Genomic DNA, 15,586 nt, shown 5'->3' on the forward strand with positions numbered 1-15,586 from the left:
TCATGTAGGGGTGTTGGTAATGGTTTGGGACCAAATTAGGTTTCTAATACGGGTATGGGTTGCAGGTGGTTGGGTGTTGGTACGGGTTGACCATCATTAGGTCATGTAGGGGTGTTGGTAATGGTTTGGGACCAAATTGGTTTTCTAATACGGGTATGGGTTGCAGGTGGTCGGGTGTTGGTACGGGTTGACCATCATTAGGTCATGTAGGGGTGTTGGTAATGGTTTGGGACCAAATTGGTTTTCTAATACGGGTATGGGTTGAAGGTGGTCGGGTGTTGGTACGGGTTGACCATCATTAGGTCATGTAGGGGTGTTGGTAATGGTTTGGGACCAAATTGGGTTTCTAATACGGGTATGGGTTGAAGGTGGTCGGGTGTTGGTACGGGTTGACCATCATTAGGTCATGTAGGGGTGCTGGTAATGGTTTGGGACCAAATTGGGTTTCTAATACGGGTATGGGTTGTAGGTGGTCGGGTGTTGGTACGGGTTGACCATCATTAGGTCATGTAGGGGTGTTGGTACTGGTTTGGGACCAAATTGGGTATCTAATACGGGTATGGGTTGAAGGTGGTCGGTGTTGGTACGGGTTGACCATCATTAGGTCATGTAGGGGTGTTGGTAATGATTTGGGACCAAATTGGGTTTCTAATACGGGTATGGGTTGAAGGTGGTCGGGTGTTGGTTCGGGTTGACCATCATTAGGTCATGTAGGGGTGTTGGTAATGGTTTGGGACCAAATTGGGTTTCTAATACGGGTATGGGTTGAAGGTGGTCGGGTGTTGGTACGGGTTCACCATCATTAGGTCATGTAGAGTGTTGGTAATGGTTTGGGACCAAATTAGGTATCTAATACGGGTATGGGTTGAAGGTGGTCGGGTGTTGGTACGGGTTGAGCATCATTAGGTCATGTAGGGGTGCTGGTAATGGTTTGGGACCAAATTGGGTTTCTAATACGGGAATGGGTTGAAGGTGGTCGGGTGTTGGTACGGGTTGACCATCATTAGGTGATGTAGGGGTGTTGGTAATGGTTTGGGACCAAATTGGGTTTCTAATACGGGTATGGGTTAAAGGTGGTCGGTTGTTGGTACGGGTTGACCATCATTAGGTCATGTAGGGGTGCTGGTAATGGTTTGGGACCAAATTGGGTTTCTAATACGGGTATGGGTTGCAGGTGGTCGGGTGTTGGTACGGGTTGACCATCATTAGGTCATGTAGGGGTATTGGTAATGGTTTGGGACCAAATTGGGTTTCTAATATGGGTATGGGTTGTAGGTGGTCGGGTGTTGGTACGGGTTGACCATCATTAGGTCATGTAGGGGTGTTGGTAATGGTTTGGGACCAAATTGGGTTTCTAATACGGGTATGGGTTGAAGGTGGTCGGGTGTTGGTACGGGTTGACCATCATTAGGTCATGTAGGGGTGTTGGTAATGGTTTGGGACCAAATTGGGTTTCTAATATGGGTATGGGTTGAAGGTGGTCGGGTGTTGGTACGGGTTGAGCATCATTAGGTCATGTAGGGGTGCTGGTAATGGTTTGGGACCAAATTGGGTTTCTAATACGGGTATGGGTTGCAGGTCGTCGGGTGTTGGTACGGGTTGACCATCATTAGGTCATGTAGGGGTGTTGGTAATGGTTTGGGACCAAATTGGGTTTCTAATACGGGTTGACCTTCATTAGGTCATGTAGGGGTGTTGGTAATGGTTTGGGACCAAATTGGGTTTCTAATACGGGTATGGGTTCAAGGTGGTCGGGTGTTGGTTCGGTTTGACCATCATTAGGTCATGTAGGGGTGTTGGTAATGGTTTGGGACCAAATTGGGTTTCTAATACGCATATGGGTTGAAGGTGGTCGGGTGTTGGTACGGGTTGACCATCATTAGGTCGTGTAGGGGTACTGGTAATGGTTTGGGACCAAATTGGGTTTCTAATACGGGTATGGGTTGTAGGTGGTCGGGTGTTGGTACGGGTTAACCATCATTAGGTCATGTAGGGGTGTTGGTAAAGGTTCGGGACCAAATTCGGTTTCTAATACGGGTATGGGTTGTAGGTGGTCGGGTGTTGGTACGGGTTGACCATCATTAGGTCATGTAGGGGTGTTGGTAATGGTTTGGGACCAAATTGGGTTTCTAATACGGGTATGGGTTGCAGGTGGTCGGGTGTTGGTAATGGTTGACCATCATTAGGTCATGTAGGGGTGTTGGTAATGGTTTGGGACCAAATTGGGTTTCTAATACGGGTACGGGTTGAAGGTGGTCGGGTGTTGGTACGGGTTGACCATCATTAGGTCATGTAGGGGTGTTGGTAATGGTTTGGGACCAAATTAGGTTTCTAATATGGGTATGGGTTGAAGGTGGTCGGGTGTTGGTACGGGTTGACCATCGTTAGGTCATGTAGGGGTGTTGGTAATGGTTTGGGACCAAATTTGGTTTCTAATATGGGTATGGGTTGAAGGTGGTCGGGAGTTGGTACAGGTTGACCATCATTAGGTCATGTAGGGGTGTTGGTAATGGTTTGGGACCAAACTGGGTTTCTAATACGGGTATGGGTTGAAGGTGGTCGGGTGTTGGTACGGGTTGACCATCATTAGGTCATGTAGGGGTGTTGGTAATGGTTTAGGACCAAATTGTGTTTCTAATACGGGTATGGGTTGAAGGTGGTCAGATGTTGGTACGGGTTGACCATCATTAGGTCATGTAGGGGTGTTGGTAATGGTTTGGGACCAAATTGGTTTTCTAATACGGGTATGGGTTGAAGGTGGTCGGGTGTTGGTACGGGTTGACCATCATTAGGTCATGTAGGGGTGTTGGTAATGGTTTGGGACCAAATTGGGTTTCTAATACGGGTATGGGTTGAAGGTGGTCGGGTGTTGGTACGGGTTGACCATCATTAGGTCATGTAGGGGTGCTGGTAATGGTTTGGGACCAAATTGGGTTTCTAATACGGGTATGGGTTGTAGGTGGTCGGGTGTTGGTACGGGTTGACCATCATTAGGTCATGTAGGGGTGTTGGTACTGGTTTGGGACCAAATTGGGTATCTAATACGGGTATGGGTTGAAGGTGGTCGGTGTTGGTACGGGTTGACCATCATTAGGTCATGTAGGGGTGTTGGTAATGATTTGGGACCAAATTGGGTTTCTAATACGGGTATGGGTTGAAGGTGGTCGGGTGTTGGTTCGGGTTGACCATCATTAGGTCATGTAGGGGTGTTGGTAATGGTTTGGGACCAAATTGGGTTTCTAATACGGGTATGGGTTGAAGGTGGTCGGGTGTTGGTACGGGTTCACCATCATTAGGTCATGTAGAGTGTTGGTAATGGTTTGGGACCAAATTAGGTATCTAATACGGGTATGGGTTGAAGGTGGTCGGGTGTTGGTACGGGTTGAGCATCATTAGGTCATGTAGGGGTGCTGGTAATGGTTTGGGACCAAATTGGGTTTCTAATACGGGAATGGGTTGAAGGTGGTCGGGTGTTGGTACGGGTTGACCATCATTAGGTGATGTAGGGGTGTTGGTAATGGTTTGGGACCAAATTGGGTTTCTAATACGGGTATGGGTTAAAGGTGGTCGGTTGTTGGTACGGGTTGACCATCATTAGGTCATGTAGGGGTGCTGGTAATGGTTTGGGACCAAATTGGGTTTCTAATACGGGTATGGGTTGCAGGTGGTCGGGTGTTGGTACGGGTTGACCATCATTAGGTCATGTAGGGGTATTGGTAATGGTTTGGGACCAAATTGGGTTTCTAATATGGGTATGGGTTGTAGGTGGTCGGGTGTTGGTACGGGTTGACCATCATTAGGTCATGTAGGGGTGTTGGTAATGGTTTGGGACCAAATTGGGTTTCTAATACGGGTATGGGTTGAAGGTGGTCGGGTGTTGGTACGGGTTGACCATCATTAGGTCATGTAGGGGTGTTGGTAATGGTTTGGGACCAAATTGGGTTTCTAATATGGGTATGGGTTGAAGGTGGTCGGGTGTTGGTACGGGTTGAGCATCATTAGGTCATGTAGGGGTGCTGGTAATGGTTTGGGACCAAATTGGGTTTCTAATACGGGTATGGGTTGCAGGTGGTCGGGTGTTGGTACGGGTTGACCATCATTAGGTCATGTAGGGGTGTTGGTAATGGTTTGGGACCAAATTGGGTTTCTAATACGGGTTGACCTTCATTAGGTCATGTAGGGGTGTTGGTAATGGTTTGGGACCAAATTGGGTTTCTAATACGGGTATGGGTTCAAGGTGGTCGGGTGTTGGTTCGGTTTGACCATCATTAGGTCATGTAGGGGTGTTGGTAATGGTTTGGGACCAAATTGGGTTTCTAATACGCATATGGGTTGAAGGTGGTCGGGTGTTGGTACGGGTTGACCATCATTAGGTCGTGTAGGGGTACTGGTAATGGTTTGGGACCAAATTGGGTTTCTAATACGGGTATGGGTTGTAGGTGGTCGGGTGTTGGTACGGGTTAACCATCATTAGGTCATGTAGGGGTGTTGGTAAAGGTTCGGGACCAAATTCGGTTTCTAATACGGGTATGGGTTGTAGGTGGTCGGGTGTTGGTACGGGTTGACCATCATTAGGTCATGTAGGGGTGTTGGTAATGGTTTGGGACCAAATTGGGTTTCTAATACGGGTATGGGTTGCAGGTGGTCGGGTGTTGGTAATGGTTGACCATCATTAGGTCATGTAGGGGTGTTGGTAATGGTTTGGGACCAAATTGGGTTTCTAATACGGGTACGGGTTGAAGGTGGTCGGGTGTTGGTACGGGTTGACCATCATTAGGTCATGTAGGGGTGTTGGTAATGGTTTGGGACCAAATTAGGTTTCTAATATGGGTATGGGTTGAAGGTGGTCGGGTGTTGGTACGGGTTGACCATCGTTAGGTCATGTAGGGGTGTTGGTAATGGTTTGGGACCAAATTTGGTTTCTAATATGGGTATGGGTTGAAGGTGGTCGGGAGTTGGTACAGGTTGACCATCATTAGGTCATGTAGGGGTGTTGGTAATGGTTTGGGACCAAACTGGGTTTCTAATACGGGTATGGGTTGAAGGTGGTCGGGTGTTGGTACGGGTTGACCATCATTAGGTCATGTAGGGGTGTTGGTAATGGTTTAGGACCAAATTGTGTTTCTAATACGGGTATGGGTTGAAGGTGGTCAGATGTTGGTACGGGTTGACCATCATTAGGTCATGTAGGGGTGTTGGTAATGGTTTGGGACCAAATTAGGTTTCTAATACGGGTATGGGTTGCAGGTGGTCGGGTGTTGGTACGGGTTGACTATCATTAGATCATGTAGGGGTGTTGGTAATGGTTTGGGACCAAATTGGGCTTCTAATACGGGTATGGGTTGCAGGTGGTCGGGTGTTGGTAATGGTTGACCATCATTAGGACATGTAGGGGTGTTGGTAATGGTTTGGGACCAAATTGGGTTTCTAATACGGGTATGGCTTGAAGGTGGTCGGGTGTTGGTTTGGGTTGACCATCATTAGGTCATGTAGGGGTGTTGGTAATGGTTTATGACCAAATTGGGTTTCTAATACGAGTATGGGTTGAAGGTGGTCGGGTGTTGGTACGGGTTGACCATCATTAGGTCATGTAGAGATGTTGGTAATGGTTTGGGACCAAATTGGGTTTCTAATACGGGTATGGGTTGAAGGTGGTCGGGTGTTGGTACGGGTTGACCATCATTAGGTCATGTAGGGGTGTTGGTAATGGTTTGGGACCAAATTGGGTTTCTAATACGGGTATGGGTTGAAGGTGGTCGGGTGTTGGTACGGGTTGACCATCATTAGGTCATGTAGGGGTGTTGGTAATGGTTTGGGACCAAATTGGGTTTCTAATATGGGTATGGGTTGAAGGTGGTCGGGTGTTGGTACGGGTTGAGCATCATTAGGTCATGTAGGGGTGCTGGTAATGGTTTGGGACCAAATTGGGTTTCTAATACGGGTATGGGTTGCAGGTGGTCGGGTGTTGGTACGGGTTGACCATCATTAGGTCATGTAGGGGTGTTGGTAATGGTTTGGGACCAAATTGGGTTTCTAATACGGGTTGACCTTCATTAGGTCATGTAGGGGTGTTGGTAATGGTTTGGGACCAAATTGGGTTTCTAATACGGGTATGGGTTCAAGGTGGTCGGGTGTTGGTTCGGTTTGACCATCATTAGGTCATGTAGGGGTGTTGGTAATGGTTTGGGACCAAATTGGGTTTCTAATACGCATATGGGTTGAAGGTGGTCGGGTGTTGGTACGGGTTGACCATCATTAGGTCGTGTAGGGGTACTGGTAATGGTTTGGGACCAAATTGGGTTTCTAATACGGGTATGGGTTGTAGGTGGTCGGGTGTTGGTACGGGTTAACCATCATTAGGTCATGTAGGGGTGTTGGTAAAGGTTCGGGACCAAATTCGGTTTCTAATACGGGTATGGGTTGTAGGTGGTCGGGTGTTGGTACGGGTTGACCATCATTAGGTCATGTAGGGGTGTTGGTAATGGTTTGGGACCAAATTGGGTTTCTAATACGGGTATGGGTTGCAGGTGGTCGGGTGTTGGTAATGGTTGACCATCATTAGGTCATGTAGGGGTGTTGGTAATGGTTTGGGACCAAATTGGGTTTCTAATACGGGTACGGGTTGAAGGTGGTCGGGTGTTGGTACGGGTTGACCATCATTAGGTCATGTAGGGGTGTTGGTAATGGTTTGGGACCAAATTAGGTTTCTAATATGGGTATGGGTTGAAGGTGGTCGGGTGTTGGTACGGGTTGACCATCGTTAGGTCATGTAGGGGTGTTGGTAATGGTTTGGGACCAAATTTGGTTTCTAATATGGGTATGGGTTGAAGGTGGTCGGGAGTTGGTACAGGTTGACCATCATTAGGTCATGTAGGGGTGTTGGTAATGGTTTGGGACCAAACTGGGTTTCTAATACGGGTATGGGTTGAAGGTGGTCGGGTGTTGGTACGGGTTGACCATCATTAGGTCATGTAGGGGTGTTGGTAATGGTTTAGGACCAAATTGTGTTTCTAATACGGGTATGGGTTGAAGGTGGTCAGATGTTGGTACGGGTTGACCATCATTAGGTCATGTAGGGGTGTTGGTAATGGTTTGGGACCAAATTAGGTTTCTAATACGGGTATGGGTTGCAGGTGGTCGGGTGTTGGTACGGGTTGACTATCATTAGATCATGTAGGGGTGTTGGTAATGGTTTGGGACCAAATTGGGCTTCTAATACGGGTATGGGTTGCAGGTGGTCGGGTGTTGGTAATGGTTGACCATCATTAGGACATGTAGGGGTGTTGGTAATGGTTTGGGACCAAATTGGGTTTCTAATACGGGTATGGCTTGAAGGTGGTCGGGTGTTGGTTTGGGTTGACCATCATTAGGTCATGTAGGGGTGTTGGTAATGGTTTATGACCAAATTGGGTTTCTAATACGAGTATGGGTTGAAGGTGGTCGGGTGTTGGTACGGGTTGACCATCATTAGGTCATGTAGAGATGTTGGTAATGGTTTGGGACCAAATTGGGTTTCTAATACGGGTATGGGTTGAAGGTGGTCGGGTGTTGGTACGGGTTGACCATCATTAGGTCATGTAGGGGTGTTGGTAATGGTTTGGGACCAAATTGGGTTTCTAATACGGGTATGGGTTGATGGTGGTCGGGTGTTGGTACGGGTTGACCATCATTAGGTCATGTAGGGGTGTTGGTAATGGTTTGGGACCAAATTGGGTTTCTAATACGGGTATGGGTTGCAGGTGGTCGGGTGTTGGTACGGGTTGAACATCATTAGGTCATGTAGGGGTGTTGGTAATGGTTTGGGACCAAATTGGGTATCCAATACGGATATGGGTTGAAGGTGGTCGGGTGTTGGTACGGATTGACCATCATTAGGTCATGTAGTGGTGTTGGTAATGGTTTGCGACCAAATTGGGTTTCTAATACGGGTATGGGTTGCAGGTGGTCGGGTGTTGGTACGGGTTGACTATCATTAGGTCATGTAGGGGTGTTGGTAATGGTTTGGGACCAAATTGAGTTTCTAATACGGGTATGGGTTGCAGGTGGTCGGGTGTTGGTAATGGTTGACCATCATTAGCTCATGTAGGGGTGTTGGTAATGGTTTGGGACCAAATTGGGTTTCTAATACGGGTATGGGTTTCAGGTTGTCGGTGTTGGTAATGGTAGACCATCCTTAGGTCATGTAGGGGTGTTGGTGATGGTTTGTGACCAAATTAGGTTTCTAATACGGGTACGGGTTGAAGGTCGTCGGGTGTTGGTACGGGTTGACCATCATTAGGTCATGTAGGGGTGTTGGTAATGGTTTAGGACCAAATTGGGTATCTAATACGGGTATAGGTTGAAGGTGGTCGGGTGTTGGTGCGGGTTGACCATCATTAGGTCACGTAGGGGTGTTGGTAATGGTTTGGGACGAAATTAGGTTTCTAATACGGGTATGGATTGAAGGTGGTCGGGTGTTGGTACGGGTTGACCATCATCAGGTCATGTAGGGGTGTTGGTAATGGTTTGGGACCAAATTCGTTTTCTAATACGGGTATGGGTTGAAGGTGGTCGGGTGTTGGTACGGGTTGACCATCATTAGGTCATGTAGGGGTGTTGGTAATGGTTTGGGACCAAATTGGGTTTCTAATACGGGTATGGGTTGAAGGTGGTCGGGTGTTGGTTCAGGTTGACCATCATTATGTCATGTAGGGGTGTTGGTAATGGTTTAGGACCAAATTGGGTTTCTAATACGAGTATGGGTTGAAGGTGGTCTGGTGTTGGTACGGGTTGACCATCATTAGGTCATGTAGAGTGTTGGTAATGGTTTGGGACCAAATTGGGTTTCTAATACGGGTATGGGTTGAAGGTGGTCGGGTGTTGGTACGGGTTGACCATCATTAGGTCATGTAGGGGCGTTGGTAATGGTTTGGGACCAAATTGGGTTTCTAATACGGGTATGGGTTGAAGGTGGTCGGGTGTTGGTACGGGTTGACCATCATTAGGTCATGTAGGGGTGCTGGTAATGGTTTGGGACCAACTTGGGTTTCTAATACGGGTATGGGTTGCAGGTGGTCGGGTGTTGGTACGGGTTGAACATCATTAGGTCATGTAGGGGTGTTGGTTTTGGTTTGGGACCAAATTGGGTTTCTAATACGGGTATGGGTTGCAGGTGGTCGGGTGTTGGTACGGGTTGACCATCATTAGGTCATGTAGAGTGTTGGTAATGGTTTGGGACCAAATTGGGTTTCTAATACGGGTATGGGTTGAAGGTGGTCGGGTGTTGGTACGGGTTGACCATCATTAGGTCATGTAGGGGTGTTGGTAATGGTTTGGGACCAAATTGGGTTTCTAATACGGGTATGGGTTGAAGGTGGTCGGGTGTTGGTACGGGTTGACCATCATTAGGTCATGTAGGGGTGTTGGTAATGGTTTGGGACCAAATTGGGTTTCTAATACGGGTATGGGTTGCAGGTGGTCGGGTGTTGGTACGGGTTGAACATCATTAGGTCATGTAGGGGTGTTGGTAATGGTTTGGGACCAAATTGGGTATCTAATACGGATATGGGTTGAAGGTGGTCGGGTGTTGGTACGGATTGACCATCATTAGGTCATGTAGTGGTGTTGGTAATGGTTTGCGACCAAATTGGGTTTCTAATACGGGTATGGGTTGCAGGTGGTCGGGTGTTGGTACGGGTTGACTATCATTAGGTCATGTAGGGGTGTTGGTAATGGTTTGGGACCAAATTGAGTTTCTAATACGGGTATGGGTTGCAGGTGGTCGGGTGTTGGTAATGGTTGACCATCATTAGCTCATGTAGGGGTGTTGGTAATGGTTTGGGACCAAATTGGGTTTCTAATACGGGTATGGGTTTCAGGTTGTCGGTGTTGGTAATGGTACACCATCCTTAGGTCATGTAGGGGTGTTGGTGATGGTTTGTGACCAAATTAGGTTTCTAATACGGGTACGGGTTGAAGGTCGTCGGGTGTTGGTACGGGTTGACCATCATTAGGTCATGTAGGGTGTTGGTAATGGTTTAGGACCAAATTGGGTATCTAATACGGGTATAGGTTGAAGGTGGTCGGGTGTTGGTACGGGTTGACCATCATTAGGTCACGTAGGGGTGTTGGTAATGGTTTGGGACGAAATTGGGTTTCTAATATGGGTATGGATTGAAGGTGGTCGGGTGTTGGTACGGGTTGACCATCATTAGGTCATGTAGGGGTGTTGGTAATGGTTTGGGACCAAATTCGTTTTCTAATACGGGTATGGGTTGAAGGTGGTCGGGTGTTGGTACGGGTTGACCATCATTAGGTCATGTAGGGGTGTTGGTAATGGTTTGGGACCAAATTGGGTTTCTAATACGGGTATGGGTTGAAGGTGGTCGGGTGTTGGTTCAGGTTGACCATCATTATGTCATGTAGGGGTGTTGGTAATGGTTTAGGACCAAATTGGGTTTCTAATATGAGTATGGGTTGAAGGTGGTCGGGTGTTGGTACGGGTTGACCATCATTAGGTCATGTAGAGTGTTGGTAATGGTTTGGGACCAAATTGGGTTTCTAATACGGGTATGGGTTGAAGGTAGTCGGGTGTTGGTTCGGGTTGACCATCATTAGGTCATGTAGGGGTGTTGGTAATGGTTTGGGACCAAATTGGGTTTCTAATACGTGTATGGGTTGACGGTGGTCGGGTGTTGGTACGGGTTGACCATCATTAGGTTATGTAGGGGTGCTGGTAATGGTTTGGGACCAAATTGGATTTCTAATACGGGTATGGGTTGCAGGTGGTCGAGTGTTGGTACGGGTTGACCATCATTAGGTCATGTAGGGGTGTTGGTAATGGTTTGGGACCAAATTGGGTTTCTAATACGGGTATGGGTTGCAGTTGGTCGGGTGTTGGTACGGGTTGACCATCATTAGGTCATGTAGGGGTGTTGGTAATGGTTTGGGACCAAATTGGGTTTCTAATATGCGTATGGGTTGCAGGTGGTCGGGTGTTGGTAATGGTTGACCATCATTAGGTCATGTAGGAGTGTTGGTAATGGTTTGGGACCAAATTGGGTTTCTAATACGGGTACGGGTTGAAGGTGGTCGGGTGTTGGTACGGGTTGACCATCATTAGGTCATGTAGGGGTGTTGGTAATGGTTTGGGACCAAATTGGGTTTCTAATACGGGTATGGGTTGAAGGTGGTCGGGTGTTGGTACGGGTTGACCATCATTAGGTCATGTAGGGGTGCTGGTAATGGTTTGGGACCAAATTGGGTTTCTAATACGGGTATGGGTTGCAGGTGGTCGGGTGTTGGTACGGGTTGACCATCATTACGTCATGTAGGGGTGTTGGTAATGGTTTGGGACCAAATTGGGTTTCTAATACGGGTATGGGTTGAAGGTGGTCGGGTGTTGGTACGGGTTGACCATCATTAGGTCATGTAGGGGAGTTGGTAATGGTTTGGGACCAAATTGGGTTTCTAATACAGGTATGGGTTGAAGGTGGTCGGGTGTTGGTACGGGTTGACCATCATTAGGTCATATAGGGGTGATGGTAATGGTTTGGGACCAAATTGGGTTTCTAATACGGGTATAGGTTACAGGTGGTCGGGTGTTGGTACGGGTTGACCATCATTAGGTCATGTAGGGGTGTTGGTAATGGTTTGGGACCAAATTGGGTTTCTAATACGAGTATGGGTTGAAGGTGGTCGGGTGTTGGTACGGGTTGACCATCATTAGGTCATGTACGGGTGTTGGAATGGTTTGGGACCAAATTGGGTATCTAATACGGGTATGGGTTGAAGGTGGTCGGTGTTGGTACGGGTTGACCATCATTAGGTCATGTAGGGGTGTTGGTAATGGTTTGGGACCAAATTGGGTTTCTAATACGGGTATGGGTTGAAGGTGGTCGGGTGTTGGTTCGGGTTGACCATCATTAGATCATGTAGGGGTGTTGGTAATGGTTTGGGACCAAATTGGGTTTCTAATACGTGTATGGGTTGAAGGTGGTCGGGTGTTGGTATGGGTTGACCATCATTAGGTCATGTAGAGTGTTGGTAATGGTTTGGGACCAAATTGGGTGTCTAATACGGGTATGGGTTGAAGGTGGTCGGGTGTTGGTACGGGTTGACCATCATTAGGTCATGTAGAGTGTTGGTAATGGTTTGGGACCAAATTGGGTTTCTAATACGGGTATGGGTTGAAGGTGGTCGGGTGTTGGTACGGGTTGACCATCATTAGGTCATGTAGGGGTGTTGGTAATGGTTTGGGACCAAATTGGGTTTCTAATACGGGTATGGGTTGAAGGTGGTCGGGTGTTGGTACGGGTTGACCATCATTAGGTCATGTAGGGGTGCTGGTAATGGTTTGGGACCAACTTGGGTTTCTAATACGGGTATGGGTTGCAGGTGGTCGGGTGTTGGTACGGGTTGAACATCATTAGGTCATGTAGGGGTGTTGGTTTTGGTTTGGGACCAAATTGGGTTTCTAATACTGGTATGGGTTGCAGGTGGTCGGGTGTTGGTACGGGTTGACCATCATTAGGTCATGTAGGGGTGTTGGTAATGGTTTGGGACCAAATTGGGTTTCTAATACGGGTATGGGTTGAAGGTGGTCGGGTGTTGGTACGGGTTGACCATCATTTGGTCATGTAGGGGTGTTGGTAATGGTTTGAGACCAAATTGGGTTTCTAATACGGGTATGGGTTGAAGGTGGTCGGGTGTTGGGACGGGTTGACCATCATTAGGTCATGTAGGGGTGATGGTAATGGTTTGGGACCAAATTGGGTTTCTAATACAAGTATGGGTTGCAGGTGGTCGGGTGTTGGTACGGGTTGACCATCATTAGGTCATGTAGGGGTGTTGGTAATGGTTTGGGACCAAATTGGGTTTCTAATACGAGTATGGGTTGAAGGTGGTTAGGTGTTGGTACGGGTTGACCATCATTAGGTCATGTAGGGGTGTTGGAAATGGTTTGGGACCAAATTGGGTATCTAATACGGGTATGGGTTGAAGGTGGTCGGTGTTGGTATGGGTTAACCATCATTAGGTAATGTAGGGGTGTTGGTAATGGTTTGGGACCAAATTGGGTTTCTAATACGGGTATGGGTTGAAGGTGGTCGGGTGTTGGTACGGGTTGACCATCATTAGGTCATGTAGGGGTGTTGGTAATGGTTTGGGACCAAATTGGGTTTCTAATACGGGTATGGGTTGAAGGTGGTCGGGTGTTGGTACGGGTTGACCATCATTAGGTCATGTAGGGGTGTTGGTAATGGTTTGGGACCAAATTGGGTTTCTAATACGGGTATGGGTTGCAGGTGGTCGGGTGTTGGTACGGGTTGAACATCATTAGGTCATGTAGGGGTGTTGGTAATGGTTTGGGACCAAATTGGGTATCTAATACGGATATGGGTTGAAGGTGGTCGGGTGTTGGTACGGATTGACCATCATTAGGTCATGTAGTGGTGTTGGTAATGGTTTGCGACCAAATTGGGTTTCTAATACGGGTATGGGTTGCAGGTGGTCGGGTGTTGGTACGGGTTGACTATCATTAGGTCATGTAGGGGTGTTGGTAATGGTTTGGGACCAAATTGAGTTTCTAATAAGGGTATGGGTTGCAGGTGGTCGGGTGTTGGTAATGGTTGACCATCATTAGCTCATGTAGGGGTGTTGGTAATGGTTTGGGACCAAATTGGGTTTCTAATACGGGTATGGGTTTCAGGTTGTCGGTGTTGGTAATGGTAGACCATCCTTAGGTCATGTAGGGGTGTTGGTGATGGTTTGTGACCAAATTAGGTTTCTAATACGGGTACGGGTTGAAGGTCGTCGGGTGTTGGTACGGGTTGACCATCATTAGGTCATGTAGGGTGTTGGTAATGGTTTAGGACCAAATTGGGTATCTAATACGGGTATAGGTTGAAGGTGGTCGGGTGTTGGTACGGGTTGACCATCATTAGGTCACGTAGGGGTGTTGGTAATGGTTTGGGACGAAATTGGGTTTCTAATACGGGTATGGATTGAAGGTGGTCGGGTGTTGGTACGGGTTGACCATCATTAGGTCATGTAGGGGTGTTGGTAATGGTTTGGGACCAAATTCGTTTTCTAATACGGGTATGGGTTGAAGGTGGTCGGGTGTTGGTACGGGTTGACCATCATTAGGTCATGTAGGGGTGTTGGTAATGGTTTGGGACCAAATTGGGTTTCTAATACGGGTATGGGTTGAAGGTGGTCGGGTGTTGGTTCAGGTTGACCATCATTATGTCATGTAGGGGTGTTGGTAATGGTTTAGGACCAAATTGGGTTTCTAATATGAGTATGGGTTGAAGGTGGTCGGGTGTTGGTACGGGTTGACCATCATTAGGTCATGTAGAGTGTTGGTAATGGTTTGGGACCAAATTGGGTTTCTAATACGGGTATGGGTTGAAGGTAGTCGGGTGTTGGTTCGGGTTGACCATCATTAGGTCATGTAGGGGTGTTGGTAATGGTTTGGGACCAAATTGGGTTTCTAATACGTGTATGGGTTGACGGTGGTCGGGTGTTGGTACGGGTTGACCATCATTTGGTTATGTAGGGGTGCTGGTAATGGTTTGGGACCAAATTGGATTTCTAATACGGGTATGGGTTGCAGGTGGTCGAGTGTTGGTACGGGTTGACCATCATTAGGTCATGTAGGGGTGTTGGTAATGGTTTGGGACCAAATTGGGTTTCTAATACGGGTATGGGTTGCAGTTGGTCGGGTGTTGGTACGGGTTGACCATCATTAGGTCATGTAGGGGTGATGGTAATGGTTTGGGACCAAATTGGGTTTCTAATACAAGTATGGGTTGCAGGTGGTCGGGTGTTGGTACGGGTTGACCATCATTAGGTCATGTAGGGGTGTTGGTAATGGTTTGGGACCAAATTGGGTTTCTAATACGAGTATGGGTTGAAGGTGGTTAGGTGTTGGTACGGGTTGACCATCATTAGGTCATGTAGGGGTGTTGGAAATGGTTTGGGACCAAATTGGGTATCTAATACGGGTATGGGTTGAAGGTGGTCGGTGTTGGTACGAGTTGACCATCATTAGGTCATGTAGGGGTGTTGGTAATGGTTTGGGACCAAATTGGGTTTCTAATACGGGTATGGGTTGAAGGTGGTCGGGTGTTGGTTCGGGTTGACCATCATTAGGTCATGTAGGGGTGTTGGTAATGGTTTGGGACCAAATTGGGTTTCTAATACGTGTATGGGTTGACGGTGGTCGGGTGTTGGTACGGGTTGACCATCATTAGGTTATGTAGGGGTGTTGGTAATGGTTTGGGACCAAATTGGATTTCTAATACGGGTATGGGTTGCAGGTGGTCGAGTGTTGGTACGGGTTGACCATCATTAGGTCATGTAGGGGTGTTGGTAATGGTTTGGGACCAAATTGGGTTTCTAATACGGGTATGGGTTGCAGTTGGTCGGGTGTTGGTACGGGTTGACCATCATTAGGTCATGTAGGGGTGTTGGTAATGGTTTGGGACCAAATTGGGTTTCTAATATGGGTATGGGTTGCAGGTGGTCGGGTGTTGGTAATGGTTGACCATCATTAGGTCATGTAGGAGTGTTGGTAATGGTTTGGGACCAAATTGGGTTTCTAATA

The sequence above is a fragment of the Lactuca virosa genome, chromosome 4, assembly GCF_052849685.1.
Source record: "Lactuca virosa cultivar CGN04683 chromosome 4, Lactuca_virosa_CGN04683_v6, whole genome shotgun sequence".
NCBI lineage: Eukaryota > Viridiplantae > Streptophyta > Magnoliopsida > Asterales > Asteraceae > Lactuca > Lactuca virosa.